An 18,519-nucleotide genomic window follows, 5' to 3' on the forward strand; every position below is an offset into this window, starting at 1 on the left:
AGCTGAATTCCTCTAGCACATGTGAAAACATGTGCAAAACGTATCTACCAGGGAAGTCTATTAGAGACTCTACCAGAGGATTTTTAGTGGGGGCTTGTCATGCAGGCACCCTCTGCACAGCATGTACCAAAATTCCAGACTCCCAGAAGGAAAGCAGGTGCTCAGCATAAATCACATCGTTTGTACAAACAGTTGAGGCACAGTGAGCCACATTCCCACTCTCAGGTCTGGGAATGGTGGAAACATCCCTGAAATCCAAATTCCCAGATGCTACCCAAGGACCAGCCTTGTAAACAGACCTTTCGAAAGATAGCAGTCTCTGGCCTGATGTGTTATATTTTCTGCACACTATCAAAAAATTATCACAAAAAACAGTAATAAAAAAAGGTCCAAGGATAGTTAATATAATAGAGCTGCCCCAAATTAGGCTACCTGGAACACAGTCAAAGGGAGGCAGAGTCCCATGTGACTATTTCATTCATCTCTTCATTTTTTGTGTCCACGTTGTATGTGGTGAGCTCTGAAAAGAAAAAGAGTAAGCAAGAATGGGTTCTTATTTATTTAAGTCTATCATGGGAGTCAACACTCTGGAATCACAATGATATTTCATTTGGAAATTCACAAATTTTTATTGAGTGGCTGTTTTGTCCTCAGCACTGGCTGGATGCTGGCAACGTGACCACTCAGAGCAGATTCCTCCCCTCACAGAGCTCAGGTGGACACATTTGGCTTCCGGAAACCCAGCTCAATAATGCTGAGCTCAGTGAGAAGGGGAGATGAGTGAAAGCAGATGAAGAAGGTTGGGGCTCCTCATCAGGCACAAGAACGTGGTCCCCTGGGCAGCAGTGTGTGTGCAGCCCACGGAGATAAAGCCCTAAGGAGACATCTCTGAGATCCAGTGCTGCACTGCCCCAGAACTCCAGACCAACCTTTCTAGGTCACATAGTCATGGGCCCTGAGGTTAAAGCAGCTGAAACAAATACCAGGCCCACAGCCAGAGAAACAAGACCTCCCACTCCAGTCCACATGGGCAGCATCGTGGTGCCCAGAAGCCCAACTGCACAGGCGCGGCCAGCCAGAGAGTGGCCCGCACCTCCTCCGGGTAGCCTTCCATCGCCAGCGTGGTGGCCTGCTCTTTGTGGAGGCCCCTCTTGACCAAACAATTGTTGGCAAGTTCCTCAGGAGAGCTGACCAGCAGCATCTCCCATGCATCAGACGTCCTCATAGATATCTGTCACTGACTCTCTCACCAGCAGTTATTACTGAGAAAGGAGTTGCCATTTTAAACTCAGGAAATTGGCCAGATCCTACATGCCCACAAACCACCATGCAGCCATGGGCAAGGGATTTAACCTTTCTAAGCCACCATCTTTTCACTGAGACGCCAGGAGAGTAGCACTTCCCAGAGCCCTGGCCAGGTTTAAATGAAGCTTTGCATCTGTGCCACCTGGCACGGCCCCTGACACATAGTAGGCAAACTCAGTTTAGTGGGAGTTCCTGTCCCTTTTCTTGCAGTAGTTCACCTTGGATGTTGGAGGACACTGAGGAATGTTGCTATTGCTTTAGAATCAAGGGCTCCAGGAGTCCCTAGACTCTTCCTTTTCTCCTGCCTGTAGTGTCTCCTCCAGTCAAGTTATAGAATGAATCTGAAGAGGACTGTTGCTTCTGTCGTTTCATGCTCTACACACGCACTCTCTAGATACACAAGTACATTTGGTGCCAAGCAGCACCCATGTTCCTTTCCCTCATTGCTATTTCTTCCAGTTTCTTGCTGTGTTTGCTAACAAAGGACAGATAAAAAGTCAGTGTATCAGGGAACACTGAAATTAAGCCAGGCTCTTCTTTCCATAACATGTGTTTCCTCTTCCTTAAAACTTTAAAAAAATATCTCTTGCATCTACCTCCTGTCTTCCCTTCTTTGATCTCCGTGGAGGGCACATATTCCAAGTCCCTACTGCAGAAACTGAGGGATAGGCTTAGGTGAGGGGGTGGGGCCTCTGGTCTCAACTGAAGCTTTTCTGGACATCTGAATCTGGTCCTTGGAATAGGACTTTTTAAATTATATCTTCTCTGAACTGGAATTGCAGTGATGTTCATGGTGGGGGCCCAGCAAACCCATGCGGAATTCGTTATAGGCTGTAGCTCTCCTGCTGCTAGACTGCTAGAGTGGATTTCTGCCATACTTGCTGCCCGCACAGCCAACGATTCCATGATCAGGGATGCTCACAAGGGATTTAATCCTAGTTAATTTTCCTTGTTGTGGCTTTCATGTAACCCTGAGAAGCAGGTTGGATCCTGAAGTGTGGTCCTAGGCAAGAGTTCTTAATCACAATTGTTGTTTGGAAGGGAGAGAGGGGAAGCAAGTACCACATTAGAAAGCCACACTAGTAATGACTGCAGAGCCACGTGAATGTTTACCTTGATTATGATTTTAAAAATTAAAGAAAAACGGGTATGAGTTGTTTTTGGTGTGTCCTGACTCTCTGAAACAGCAGGTATATTTTTATGTGGATGTTTTATTTTTTTCCCTCTGATTCGAAGAGTGAAGACTATTCTCAAACATAGCCAGGAATGCTGTTGAAGGATGACTCAAGGGGGAGAGCAGCAGACTGAGAATTGGGAATTATGGGTTGTGTTTAGTCTAACTATTGATTTAACCTCTGAGCAAGTTACTTAACCTCTTGTTCTCAGGCACTCTTCCCCACCTCTTGTATAATAATTCTTGACTAACAGATGTTTTAACAACAACATAAAAAATTGGCAGATGATTGACTGACTCCAAATTGATTGGCTTTGTTCACAAGCACAGCTCAGAACCATCAGACCTTAAAAGCAGTGACATGACAGGACTAAGAGCTTATGCTGGCATTTTCCCACTTCCTCTATAAAATCTGTGCTTATTTCTAGTACATTATGCTTCTCCCTCAAAAAACCATGAGATTTAAAAGTGATTTTCTGTTGTGACATGTCCCTGCTTTGTTGTGACATGTCCCTGCTTCATCAGACATCCTACAAGGTAAACAATAATAGTAAACACTAACAAATGCCTTCCACAGGCCAAGTGCCCCTCGAATATCTCCACATTTAACAATCTGTTCTAGCCTCATAACCACTTATGAAGTAGGTGCAGCTAAGGAAACTGAGACACAGAGAAGTTAAGTAACTTGTCAAAGTTGCACAGCTAGCAAGAGTCAGAGTTGAGATTCAAAACAAGTCCTCGAATCTATGCACTTATCTACTTTCCCATCCTGCCTCTCTGAAAAGAAGGCCTTCAACAAGAAAATACAATTGAGTCATACCACAAAGTCACCTTCTCCACATGTGACCCAGGCCATGCGTATGTGCCGCAGTGCATAAGAGGGTTAAAAACATCCGTACTTTGGAACAAGATAAGCATGAGTTCAGATCCTGGGCCAGTCAGTTTTTACCCTAACCTTTCTGAGTGTCTGTTTTGTACTCTGTAAAGTTGGGTGAATGATGCTTACTTTTGGTACGATTTTGAAGATTAAATGAGCTAATGTACCTGAAGCACTAGTTTGGGTTTTGGTATTCAGTAGGGACTCAGTAAATGTTAGCTGTGATGAGGATAAGGAGGGTCTGAAGGTGGCAGTTTTGCTCCAACCCTGCCTGGGCAGTGTTGAGCCTAACAAAGTGGAATTGATTAAGTTAAACAAACTTGCAATCAGACGGTTTAACCACCACCCCTCTCTGTTGCTGTCTAGGAGAGTGGAGCCTGAGCCACAGGGAATAGTCATCCTATTAGGACTCTCGTTTGGCATGTTCCTCACAAGGGGTGTGCTCAGAAGAACCCCGTGGGGCCTCTGGAGCAAGTTTCTTCCCCTTCATTTAGCAATTACTTATGAGCTCGGGTCAACTGGCTCTAATTGAAGGATTTTACAGAGTGGGTTTGCAGCTTCTGTCCATCCTGAGTACATCTTCCTTTCCCACAGTCAGTAACTTCCACTTGGCTCTAGTTTTCATTGCAGTGAGCTTAGGGGCTGGGGAGCAGGACAGTGTTGCTTAGCAGTGAATCTCAGAGCTGCCATATGCTTTTGTGTTTTTTTAAGCCTGGGTTTCTGTCACTCTGTGTGATGGAACCGTTTTGGCGTCCTCCCATGTAAGAACCTCCTGGGTCAAGTGTAGCCGTGTGCATGCTTTGTAGATGGGCCCCGCTCCTGCCTGGTGCCTGCTAGAGTTGATGGTTGCTGCTGGTTTTGTTTAACAGACACTTCATGCCGCAAATTCTCAAGTGCAAATCACCTTTTGTTTCTTTTATCCCTGGCAATAATGAAGGGCTGAACTGGAGCTTGAATAATTCTTTCAATGACTGCATTAAACAGACTCTTTCATTATAGATGTTAAAGGAATGAAAATAATTTGCACAAAGCCACATTTCCTTCACAAAGTTTTAAAAGAAGCGAGGGAACTGCCACTGAGGGAACAATTAATTTTGTTTCTGTAGGAAAATGGGAGGGGGTAGATGAAATATATTTTAAGACTTTTGAAAAGATTTCTGGTGGGAACATTTAACAACTACGTAAAACATGCCCTCAGGAAAGACAGTGCTGTTTGAATCTGTGTTTTTGTGACAGTTTCTTCTTCTCTTCAGAGTGGATGAAGAATATAAAATTATGTTCCAATGTTAAGAGTTAAAACTTCCTAGAAAGACAAGTAATTCTGAGAGTGATGTTTCTGCAAAGGCTGTGGAAGCCACTTAGCATGTCATTATATTGTATTTCTCTTTAGGGCTGAACTTACACATATGCAAAATTGGCTATTTAAACCCTTCTATTTCAATGCCTCTTTCATCCTTCCTACAGTTTTCTTACTCCCCTGGTACTTTCCCATTATTTACATTTATTTTTAGTTGAATTAAAACTAATTTTTTTGCAAAAATAATAGCTTTTTAGAAGTAGAGAATTTTAAAACTTCATCATAAGTGAGAGAATTAAGACTTATAGGAATGAAAACTAAGAAAACTCTAAGAAAACTCAGTCCTGGATTCAAATCCAAGTCTGCTATTGTGCAGGGTATGCAATCTCTCTGAAACTTAGTTCAATCAACTGTAAAATAAAGATAATAATACTGAATTTATCTTGGTGATTTGTGAGGATTTGATTCTAATTGTGGAACACCTAGACTAATTCTTCATGTAAGTTAAGAATGCAGTATATGGTTTCGAAGAAAGTGATGGCTACAGATTGATAGAAAGAAATGGCATAATATTTTAATTAATCAGGAAAAAAGACTCAGCAACCACAGCAAGAAACCAGAACCAGAAAGGTGGGGATGGCTCATCCTTTGGCACCTAGTGGGTGTAGTGTTGGTTTCCATCAGCCTGTTTGTTGCTTGGGACCGAGTTGCAGTCAGTCTGTCTGCATTATTGTAGAACAGGCATAATTTGGGGGGATTCACTCTTCCTAGCTGTTGTTAACACTGGGGAAGGTACCCAGGAAGTGGATGTGCTTGACTTCTTCTAAGTCTCATTTTCCTCAGCCGTTGAGTAAGTGGAATAGGACTTTGCGTAGAGCCTTGCACACAGAATGGAGGCTTGACTGCTATTTGTTGACTGCCTCAGCCGTTTGTTCCAAAAGACCAAGGCAACCAAAGAAATTGTTATCTTGAGACTGTTTATTCGATGGATTGGCTTCAGGGATACACATAAGTAGGCATCAAAAGGAACATGGGTGGTTTGCAGTTCTCAGAGCACATGCCATTATCTTTTGCAAGAACAGTGTATCCCATTTTTCTCTACAGGTGCACAGCATGAAGCTTGTATCTCCATGGAGCCAATACCACCTTCTCTTCAGCATTTTAGGAAGCTGTTATCCTCCATTCTCTCTCTCCTACTAGATTGTAAGATTGTGGAGCCAGAGGCCATATTTATTTTTGTGTCCACCCCCTGCAGCACCTGGCACAGCACTTACAACATAGTAGAAGCTAAATAAATATTTGTTGAAAAAAAATAAGGTAGTGAAGCATCAAAAGCTGCTTCATCAATGTAAAGGAGGTTTAAAAACCTTAGAAACGTAGTAACGTTTTCACAACAGAAAACCTGACAAACTTTTAGAGTTTAAAAAATCGAGTTTTGGAAGTGAAGGGAGTGGGCTTTTGGGAACTGAAGGGAAAAATGCTCACATTTTTTCATGTCTACATAGTATAAACAAATGGAACATCCTATTTTCAGTTCGAATTTGAAAAAGAATGTTTATTTAACATTCAGTCACCTACACTTCACTGACAGCCAAAAAAAAAAAAAATTAAAAAAAAAAGAGATTAACAGAGTATAGGAATTTATTTGGTAACTATAAAATAGAAATAGAAATGTCTCTTAAAGTCAAGATCAGATACTAAAGTTGAGTCAAATGGGGATCTGCAAAAGTATAATTAAAATTCACAACATCTATGAAGAATGAGCAAAATGCTGGAACCGTCCATGAATTCTGTGTAGGAAGGATAAGAAAGAGCAAATTATAAGGTCCTAAGGAATTTTACCTTTAACAAATAAATAAATTTTTATTTTATTTTTTTCAGTTCTCCCAGGGTATTGATAACAGTTGATGATTAGGTTCCAAGCAATGAGGCTGTAAAAATTAATAAGCAGGAACTTCAAATGACTCATTAGCTAATCCTTCATTATTATCCATTTTGTAATTGGTGACACATTTAACACATTTCGTAGTATACTCAAGGGCACATTTAAATAAAAAGAGTTTGGTGAAGCAATTTGAAAAACATGAAAATATTTTTTATTAGTGTTAAATTTGCCTAATTCCAGTTGATTAAACATAAGATAGGATCTAACTCTATATGTAATACATTTACATTATAAACCTCTTCTTCAGCTACTCCCACTTTAATCTTTATTTTAACCTCTAAAAAAAAATCTTCTAGAATTATCTCATTGAAATTTTTGCCTTATGATTATTAGCCAGCATGTTCTCCACTAGAAAGTGTTTATAGAGCACTGAGAATTTTTAAGGGGCTTATGATGTAGAGGAATAAATCAAGTACTGGTTCACCAAACTTTGAAGACTAGCTTGGCTAGGCCAGGATACTCTCCTAGGGTTAGGAATTGGAGATGAGAGAACCAGACCCTTCTTTCAAGTAGCTCATGGTCTGGTGGAGAAACAGACTTGCCAAGAAAGAGTTGAACTGAGCAGGCATTAACCAATAGCTTTCTAGAAGTGGGCATGCAAGTCAGTTGGAACTGAAAGGGTAAAGGCATAAAGAAGCAAATGATCATGATGTGTTTGGACAGGCACAAGCCATTCAGTGTTGCTGGAGCATAATGAGCAATCAACGAAAGGGTTGGAGAAGAGGCTACAGGGATAAATAGAGGTGCAATTAAATAGGCTTTGGAGGCCTTTAAAAGGAGGTTGGGTTATAATCTATAGAAACTTGCTACTGAAGTGTGGTTGCCGGACCACAGCATCAGTATCACCAGGTAGTGTGTTAGAAATGCATAATCTCAGGCCCCAACCCACACCTCCTAAATCGGAATTCATATTATAATGAGACCCACAGCTGACTCCTATGTAGATTACAATTTGAGGAACACTGCATGTAGTAGGTGAAGAGTTGTTAAAGCATGTCATGCCAGAGATAGATATGATTGGAATTGTTTTTTTGGAAAGCTTTCTCCAGCAGCAATGCGTTGAACTGATGAAGGGTAAGATCAGAAACAGAGAGACTTCCAAGAAGACTGCTATGGTAGTCCAGTAGAGAGCTGACCAAACCTGGAAATGGAGCAAATAGGAAAGACATTCAAGAGGCAGCAGTTCTAGGACTTATTTAGCAATTAATTTAATGGCAGGGGGCATGTGGAGAAAAGGCAGATTCTACGCAAACTAACAGGTTTCTGGCTTGGGCCACCTGGGAGGATGTGGTGCCAGTATAGACAGAGTTTGCAAAAGGAAGAGCATATTTAGAAAGGGTGGACAGGGTGATGAATTTAATCTGAATTATTCAGTTTGGAGTACCTGTGAGATACATGTTTGGTAATGTTTAATAGGCAATTGGGTGCATGCATCTGGAGTTTGGGCTAGAGATACATTTATTTGAAAATTGTCATCTTTCAGTACTGTCTAAATTCATGGTCATAGAAAAGATTTCCAGGAATAGCTTGTAGAATAAGATACAAGTGATGTGAGGATGGAGCACCAGAGAACACCAGCATTCAAGGGATGGGCAGAGGAATACCAAACTATGGGGGAGAAGGAAGAGAATCCCAAGGGTGTGAAAAGAAGATAGTTTGAAGCAAAAGGGAGTGGCCAACTAGGTCATGATTCATGCATGTGAAATGAAGACTGGAAAATGCCTATTAGATTTGGTACCTAAAGTTTGATAACTTTACCCAGGAAAAATTCAGGTAGTTGGTGATATCAAAAGTCAGAGTTGCTGTTCACTGAGCTTGTGGAGTCATTAAGTATAGTAATGGCTTCTTTCTAGAAGTGGCTGTGAAAGGAGCAAAAATGCTGGCTAATAGACATAGGAGTACGGTGTCAAGAAGAGGCTCTTCTTTCTCTCAACTGTGAAGAGATGAGCATAGAGAAAAATGTCAGTGGGAGGGAAATAATGACAATATGGGGGAAAATATTTTTTTTCTATAAAATAAAATATTAGAGCAAGATCCCTTTGGGAACAGAAGTGGATGGAATTCAGAGTAGAGGTGGAGGGGATTTGCCTTAGCCTGTAGGAAAGAAGTGTTAACCTGGGAGAAACTGACAGAATCATGGGGACAGGGACATGTAAGTTTCGGAGGCAGTACTGTGAAATAGGAGATGGTGATGTTTGCATAGAAGAAAAAGGGACTAGTAGAAGTGGGAGCCCCAGAGCAGAATGAAGAAAGAAGCTGAAGAGGAAATGCCATGAGTGTGTGTAGACAGCATTTAATTCAACTCAGATTCTTCATTCTGGAAAATCTACTAAGGTACTTCAAAAAGTCCATGGAAAAAATGGAATTGACAGATAATATGAATGTGTCCATGCACTTTTCAAAGTACCCTCATGTTATGGTCTGTATTATCTAGTCGCGTTATTCCATTTTCTGTTGCTCATAACAGAGTACCTGAAACTGGGTAATTTATAAAGAAACAGAATTTATTTCTTACAGTTTTGGAGGCTAGGAAGTCCAAAGTCCAGGGGACACATCTGGTGAGGGCCTTCTTCTTGGTGGGAACTCTCTACAGAGTCCCATGGTGATGCAGGGTGTCACATGGTGAGGGCTGAGCAAGAACGTCTTAAGGTGCTCACTTGTTTTCTTTGTAAAGCCACCAGTCTAGTCCCTGATAACACATTAAATCATTAATCCATGAATCCATGAATAGGTTAATCCATTCACAAGGGCATAGTTCTTATGATCCAATCGCGTCCTAAAGACCCCAGCTCAAATACCATAGTTGGGTTTCCCACCCTCTTAACACTGTTGCAGTGAGAATCAAGCTCCAACCTGAACTTGGGAGGATGTTAAAACCACAGCACTAGTCCATCTATTTAATGAATAAACCGATTCAAATGTGTTTAAATTATCTGTGATCCTAAGGTATGATCAAAGAGTCTGTTGTTCAGATGCCTAAAAACTAGACAGTGCTCCAGAGATGCTAAAAACAAACAAAAAGATATTTGCACAGCTGTGGTGGAGGGAAAGGAAACGTCACTATCCATTGCTGAATATCTATTCTGTTTCTACTATTGTAGAGGAAGTGAGAATGACAGTGGAAATAATAGCAATAATTTTAGCTAATTAATCTACAGATTCTCAGAGTTGGAAAGACTCTCAGAATTCTTCTAAATGCTTTCTTCAGCTCCTGTATGAATGCCTCCATTGCCAGGGTCTTTGTTATCTAAGTAGCCAACTCCATGATCTGAACACCACATTTAACTGTTTGAAAGGTCTATTGTATCAGAATAAGGGGCTGAATTCTATTCTCTGAAACTGGATGTGCCAAATTTATTTTCATTTAATTCAACAAATAATAGTTCACATGTTAAGTATAAGGTATTGTTCTTGGCCTTAGAGGATGATCAGTAGGTCAGGGTCCCTGACCTTGAGATCTTTATAGTCTAGTAGGGGAGGAAAGACAAGTTCCCAGATGACAACGGGAGAGATGAAAATACATGCCATGAGAGAAGTAATAATATGCTGTGCTATTTTTTGTTTAAAAATGAGGTGCCAGGAGTCGTATCTCAATAAATTATGACATGCATCTCTTACACCTCCTCCCCAATCCTGTTTACATTGGAATGTCCACATGTTTTTCCAGCCAAGTGAGTCAGTCGAGATGGAAATACTAATTAATTTGAATGGACATGCTCTACTAGCTCATACTGTCAAAAAAAAAAAAAAAAATCCTGGTATTAATGATAGCACCAAACTTTATATAGTACTTCATAGTTTACAAAAAGCTTTTCATAATTATCACAACAACTCTGTAAGGTAAGTATTATTCTCCCTTGTTTATACACAGAAGAGCTGAAACTGAGTTTAGGTAATTTACCCAGATCTCACACCAGGGAAGTGGTGAGTTAGGACTTCCATCCAGGTCCCAGGACTCACTGCAAGAGCAGGACCTCTTAGATTCAGTGGAGAGGAAGTTAGGGTGCTTAGAGGGTATGAAGGTTAATTCTAGATATCAACTTGGTTAGATGAAGGAATGCTGGGAAACCTGGTAAAGCAATCTTTTCAGTTGTGTCTGTGAGGGTGTTTCCAGCAGAGGTTAGTATGAGAGCCTGAGTGGACTGAGTGGGAAAGACCCGCCCTCAGTGTGGGTGGGAACCATCCAATCTGCTGGGGGTCCGGAGAGAAGAAAAGACAGAGGAAAGAGGTGAAGCTCTCTCTCGATCCGCTGGAGCTGGGACACACTCTTCTCTACTGTCCATGGACATCGGAGCTCGAGACTCTTCAGCTTTTGGGTTCCAGGATTTAGACCAAGGACACCATCAGCTTCCCTGATTTTGAGGCCTTTGGACTTGGACTGAGCCACGCTACTGGCATCCAGTTTATAGATGGCCTATAGTGGGACTTTTCCTCATAGCCATGTGAGCTAATTCCCCTAATAAATCCCTCTCATATAATTATAACATATCCTATTGATTCTGTCTCTCGGGAGAACCCTGACTAATACAGAGGGGTTAGGAAGGATGCACAGAAGCAGCAGCCTTTAAGGAAGGACGGGATTTTGTTACGAGGAGATAAAAGGAGGGCATTCCAGGCAGAGGCCATAGGAAAGTTCAGGGTACGGATGCAGAAAGTCCAGGACATGCTCTTGTAAAAGCCATCATTCCGTGTATGAGTTTGGGAATCATCTGCTAGAGGAGATGGCTGACTCACTGAGAGCTGAAAAGAATTTCAGAGCAAGAAATGAGAGAAAAAAAAGAAGCCTGTGGACAGAGCCCTGGGATTGCCTAAGGTTAATGCGTGGCAGGTGCAGGAGGAGCCATCAGATAAGGAACCGAAGGAACAGCCAGAGAGTGAGGATCATTGTCAATTACTATAGAAACCAAGGGGAGAACCTTTCAAGAAAGAGAATATGATCATCAGAGGATGATGATTGAGGACACATGGATAGAAGACGAGTCTTAGTGAGCTTGGAGAGAGCAGAGTAGTGATGACAGACGTCAGAAGGTGAGGAGCAAGTAGGCGAAGGGAAATGAAGGTCCAGAAGGCGGTGGGGAGGACGGAGGTGGGTAAGTTGACTCTCCCTCAGAAATACTTGAAGACAGCCTCTCACATATTCTTGCTTCCTCTCTTTCTTGGGCAAAATGCCCTTAATGAACTCAGCTCATTGTCATAAGCTTTCCAGAGAGTCACTATCATGTTTCCTTTCTTTAGGAATTGTTGGTTTGTCAGTTGTCCTTCTTATAGTTTTGCATCTAAAAATTAATTCTCTCTCCCATGTTTATGGTCAGTCGAACACGGAGTATAACAAGGCCATAATATGTTTTGTTTCCTGCACTGTTTTTTAACAGCAGTCCACATTTATACTAGCCACATTTCACTGTTGATTCATTGAGCTTGCAGTCAGCTATGATTCCACATTATCCACATCCTGTACTTGCCAACTATTTGAGGAGACAACCCAAACAGGATGGGAACACTGGAGCCATGGGGTGGACAGGGCACAGGACCGGCATCAGGACATCTACATTTTAGTCTGGACTGTGACACTTATTAGATATACTCTTGGGAAAGTCAATTTGCTTTTCTCTGGGCTCCAGAGGGAGCTACACTGAATGATTGCTAAGCCTCTGTCTAGCTCTAAAAATTCTGAAATTAATAACTGATTGTTAAACAAAGGTCTTCATGAATTTACTACTCAGATATATATAGAACTCAATCCTGTGCCAGCCACTGCTAGGCTTTCAGAGTCCAGTAATGAGTGAGACAGTGGTGGTCCTAACCTGTGGAGCTGGAAGCCTCGTGTTGACATTTTGAGGCTGAAAAGTACTTGGTTGAATGAAGGGTGAATGGACGAAGATTGAAAACCCAGACAGTGCCCTGAAATCATTTCCTGCCGAAGCCTTTCTGGAAGGGCACTGGCTTTGAGGACTTTCAAAACACAGAATGAAGAATAAAGTCTTTATATTTGGAATCATACCAAGAAGCAACCACTTTGTTACTTTATAGCTATCAAAATTATGTATGGAATAATATGGTGAAAAAGAGAATGGAAGAGTGTGATACTAAAACTTCTTCCAGAGGCCTGGTCCTTACAGGAACCACAGGCACTGATATTGAGAAAGAAGATGTTAATGTCTACACCATCCATGATAGTGGAATATTATCGCCTGGCTTTGATACCCTTATTAGTGAAGCATATAAGAAAATTCTAGCAGCAGGCAATTGGGAAATTTACAGCATGAGACACAAAATCAAAGGGGCCTATTTCCTTTCTCTTCTTCAAAGTGTCAGCTGAAGATCAGCGCCTATGACGACTTTGAAACTCATTTTTTTAACAGATATGGGCAAAACAGAAGGAAAGGCATCCCCATTTTTGTATTTCTGGAGGTAAATGTGTGCTATGACGATGAATTTTTCCTTTCCCCCTTCAACATATGCTACCATGGTTTTTCATTTTACCTAGTACTATTTAATAAATCAACCTGACACTTTGTAGTTTACAAAAACAACTGTTATTATTTCCTCTCATAGATTTCTGGGTTGCCTGGGCTCAACTGGATGATTCTTCTGCTGCCTGTGACGTCATCTGCAGTTGCACTCTTGGGAGCTTAATTGAACTAGAATGTTCGGTTTAGTTACATATTTGGTGGGTTGGTAGGGACAGCAGAAGGCTGGGCTCAGCTAGGACCCTGGAACATCTGAGTCTATATATAGTCTTAGGACTTTTTCTATCCCATGTGGCCTCTCCTCTTGATCACTTGAGATGTACATGTGCCTCTAAAGAGTTTTCCTTTTCATACAAAGTTTATGCTTTTTTAACAGGAACAAAATATTACTATAATACACAAATGTATTCAGCATTCCACTTCTCTGCCCCCAAGAAATACATGGTCTGAATTTCAAAAATAACTTGGGAGTTGAGAGACAAAAAGCGTTTTGAAGAACCAGCTGCCATTTGTGTAAAGTACATTCAGAATGACAGAAATGGGTGAGAACGAAAGAGTGGAAATTTAAGAATGCTTGCTATGCATTAAGTAGGAACCTCCCCCTTTCTTGGGCATTTCCTTGTGATACTGAGCAAATATTTGAAATTCTTTAAGTTACATATACAGTTTAAATACTGATACACATTTCTCCTAATTTTTTGTGTTTACAGTTTTTAGAGACTGGGCCATGGGGTATGTGTGGGGTGGTGGTAATGGTGGTGGTGAGCTCACATATATCTGAGTTACGTTACTGATACTATAAAGCACTATCCACAGAATTGTGCTTTGAACATTTTTTTTAAAGGAGGAATAAATCTGCTTGTGTCCAAACTATTCCCTCCTATATACTAGCACGTGCTGGTGAGACTTCTAGCCAAGGATAAGAGAAACTTCTAGAGTTTGTAAAACAATAAAAGCTAACTTGCCCACAAAATGATCCAACTTATTACTTTGACTCTTGTGTGTGTAATTAAAGCCATTGATCTAACTGGATACTATGAGTATCTGATGTACATCTGCATTTCAGTGCTAGGATGAAGGGGAATGCTAGAATGGTAGTGAACTTGGAGCCAGATAAAGGCAGTCTGGATGACAACCATGGAGGCAGAATCAGAGCTCTCTTTCATTCACTAGTTTTGATCATTATTGCAAAATACTGTAAAGAATTAACTGAGACTTCAATGTGGAAAATGTAGAGAGAAGCCCTAACAGTTTCTACCATTTCCTTGGCATCAGTGAGACTAGGTGGCCTTTTTGATAGAGATGGGGATAATGAATTGAAAACATTGGGTCTAGTCCAGTAGTACGTGGATCATAAGAATAAGAGAGGCTGTTAGTTTAGGACCTCCCAAAAGCAGATGCCAAGTCAGGATGAGGAATGCAAGAGATATATTGGGGCAAAAGGTGGGGGAGGCAGAGGAGGCTGGAGGAGCCACTAGACTGTATGTGTGTCCTCTGTGAGGAAGAGAGGGAAGACAGAAGGGTTGGAGGGGGAGAGTCTCAGTCTGCAGCCCAGTGCTAAGAAAGTTTCAGCCAGACAGTGAGGGGTACTTGAGCAGAAGTCACCTCAGAGGGCTGCGCATATCTCAAGAGTGGACCTGCTTTAGAATCTCTGCTGTGCTCAGTCATTGGAACAGCCCATGGGAAATATGGCCTCAGTGTAAACAAGGAGGTGGATCATAGTACAACAGTTGGGGCTGTCTGTTGATTGAGATGAACAGACTCCTCTGCATCAGGAGATCTGGTTGGTACATCTGTACGGCTGCCAAAGGAGCTAATGTAAATTAAACAGTGGTGAAGAAAGAAGCTGTTTTCCTAATTAATCTTTAGCTTGATTCAAAACATGAGTGGTACCCTGCCTTCCGACTTCACTTAGCTAGCAACTCACTTTAGAAAAGCCTAGAAAATAATGTTGATCTATATAAACATTTGCCTAGTGTACAAACAAAAAGGTTTACTTCTACCACTGCATGTATATCTAGACATTTTCATGTTCTTTTATTTTTTTCTTCATCTTATTATCCAACTTCTCAACACTCTCCCTTAATTCTTGGCACTGAATGAGTATTTCATTTTACATGTAAGATTTAAAGTATACACATAAACACACACAGACACATACACACACAATTTGAAGACCACATCTGTTTCTCCTTCTAATTAGAATATGTGACCAAAAGGTGCCCATGTACGTGGCAGGGCAGCAAGGAGACACCACATTCTGTTTCATATGTTCTTTTGTTGTCTAAATATGAATCTGAATCTTAGCTCTTATCCTTTCAGAAGCAGAGTGTCTTTAGAACTTTTTGGGAGTTCCCTTCTTGATAGGAATAGCGTATAATATGTATTAAAATGTTTAGAGAAGATAAGGAATAAGAGAATTAGCTATATGTTTTGGGAAATCACTGCCTTTCTTGAGTTACTTGGCTGTTTTCCCTTCTTATATGTCAAAGGAGATGTCTCAGAACCCTCATGTTTTCTGTACTCTACACCTGGGAAGGTGGCTTGTGTTCCCCTCATCTGAAAAGAGAAGAGCTTGGTGAAGATGGTCTCTAAAGGTCTTCCTAGCACTTTCATTTCAGTACCTATGTTTATAACAATTACAGAAATGTCATGGTTTGCCGGTAGATCAAGCCCACATTATACACAATGCATACCCTCTGATAGAATTCCTTTTGCTACTTTTTCTTTATGCATTGCTCAGTGAGGGTAAACTTCTCTACAAGATTATGTTTGGGGGGGGGGTTGTTTGTTTTTAATTTCTTTGTTTTGTTTTTAGAATCCTTGTTTTGTTAAGATAGATATCTATCTACCTTAAAGATAAGGTAGATATTTCTCTAAGCATAACCTTTTTTTCTCTCCCATAAAAGTTATTTTGCTAGGGTAATGGAGTTTCTTTTCATTGACATTCTGGGACAGATCTTTAAATTCAGCTACATCTGGTCACCTTGCCTCAAACCATGTTATGGCTGTTTCTCTAAATCAGACCTGAACTAAGAAGAAACATCTGTACCAAGAATTATGAGGCCCAGCTGAACATTTTGGACCAGCATGTTCCATCTCACTTCTTTCAGCTCTAACCTTTTAGCAATTATCTTTACAATCCTTAGAAATGGTAATTAAAGTTGGTAGAAGAACAAACAGAATACTGAAATGTTTTTAAGCTCCAAACACCAGGTATATAAATGTCAATGGCTTAAATATGGTTATAAGAATGCTTTTATTAACTACCCCCACTGATCTTCTTGGGGATCATATTAGCCTTTCCTTTGGGGAGTATAACCCTGCTAATCAGCTTGCATAGTTGGCAGCCATTAGCCAGGGACACCTGAAGCTACTTCAAGAATCTTTTCTACCCCCCAGACAAGCCTGCTATTGCAATAGGTATGGATAGGTGTATTGTCATCATAGAGTTTCTGTCTAAAAAAATTTAGTCACCTACCAACACAACCACCAAAAATACTTTCAGAGATAAGCAGATGGTTTTGTAAGTGGACCCTTTCAACACTAAAAGCAGTTTATTCAGTGACACTGCCTCTCCGCTCCTGATGCAGATGGCTGGTGCATTGCAGAGTTGGCGAGAGGTTGGAGCGAGTTTTAGTGTGTGCAGATGGAGTTGCTGATTCTCATAGGTGGAAAGCTGATTGAGCCTCTTCTGGTGATTGCGAGTTTGGGGACATTCATAAATATTATTATTTTGGTACTTATTCTTATAAACCTCCAAAGTACTACTACTCCTTCTATAATGAGGAAATTTCTTTGGTAAGGTTATATGCTTATGATTTTATCCAATCTTTTCTACTTGAATTACTGTTGACCCATTACACCATCTTACTACATTCCAACCGGGAATGGGGTTATTTGGACTAATGGAAAGAATATCTACTGAGGATAGACTTCACTATTTTTCATGGCATTTGGACCCATTAGAATAGTCCTACCAGAAACAGGCTGTCAAATGATAAACTCCCTTCCAAAAACTGGGGACCCTTGTTTATTGGCCAAGTGGAATTTATTGAAATCAGGCAAACTCAATTTGTCACCATATAGCAAGATCTTTAATAAAATTAAAAAGATCTACATTTATTTTTATTTAGAATCTATGTAGAAAATTTAGATAATTTTTGGAAATGGATTTGGGACTATTCTCATTTTGGGCTTAATATATCAACATTTTAATCCTTTGGCTGAATTTCTTTCAAACCATAAGTTGCTTATCCTTTCACATTGGGAGCACATGGTGTCTTTTTTCCCTTGGTATCTGAGTCACTTTGATTTTTAGGATCAGGTGGAAATGATATGGGGTGGCAAGATTAGATTTGGGTTCTTTGGTTCCATACAAGTCTCATCATTTCCTCCTGTTATGTAGCAGCGATTGTTGGTCCTGGAGCTAGAGATTGTTTTTGCTCTGAGAAATGTTTCTATTCAGTTATTTATACCATAAATACTTGCATGTTCTGCTTCTGCCAAGAGCTCATCAACCTGACAACAATCCTTTCACTATCCACTGGTATTTAAATATAGGCGTCTATTCAGATAACACAGTGGCCAGTTACATTGTTTAAATTATTATTCTAATCTACTGAGAATTTATAGCTTCACTATCTTAATTCTTAGTAAACTATGAACCAAAACATAGGCATAAACATACTTTACAAAATCCTTTTGGTAGGAAAAAACATTTGTATGGTTTTCAGGGCTACACTTTGTAAGTAATGTTGAAACCTAAATCCTACCCATGGGACATAAGCCTCGCTACATTTCAGTTTTCACAGAGAAACTAAATGAAAAAAGAAGAACGGTAAATGGATCATTTGAGGGCATTTTTGTATGTTTAAACTTCAATTATTTCTACAGCTCTTCCTCTCAGCCTCTAAGTAAATGCTGGCCTCTCCTAGAGGTATCAGAACATTATAGCTGCATGAAAATTCCAGTTATAACCGACTCCCATCAGAAATACCATAATTTCTGTAGAAATTATGCCTCTTCTTTCATGATGGGAGTCATTACAAAACATGAGCCAGTTGCTCTGTATTTTAACTTTCCAAATTCTAGTCACAGCTCATAGAGCAAACTTGTTAGTAGTAGGAAAATCCGAGGTGATCTTCTCTTACACCAGACATGCTAATTGTGAGTAGATGAGTCAGAATACTCATCAGCATTCTCGGAAGCCCCTGAAAGTCAAGTCAGTCAGGGGAATGGTTGGTTCCAGTGCATAACGGGAGCGAATGTGAAGTTAGTTCATAACCTGGAACCAACCATTGAATTCCTGACTGCATCCCAAAGCCAAACGCAAAACATTTTACAATTATTCAATGACTTTTGTTTCAGTTTTGAACTACCTTTATCTCCTTTTCCCTTTAATGGGTTGGAAAATAGTTATTTGAGGACTCCCTAGTTTCCCATATTTAC

The sequence above is a fragment of the Cynocephalus volans genome, chromosome 16 (assembly GCF_027409185.1).
Source record: "Cynocephalus volans isolate mCynVol1 chromosome 16, mCynVol1.pri, whole genome shotgun sequence".
In the NCBI taxonomy this organism is placed as follows: Eukaryota; Metazoa; Chordata; class Mammalia; order Dermoptera; family Cynocephalidae; genus Cynocephalus; species Cynocephalus volans.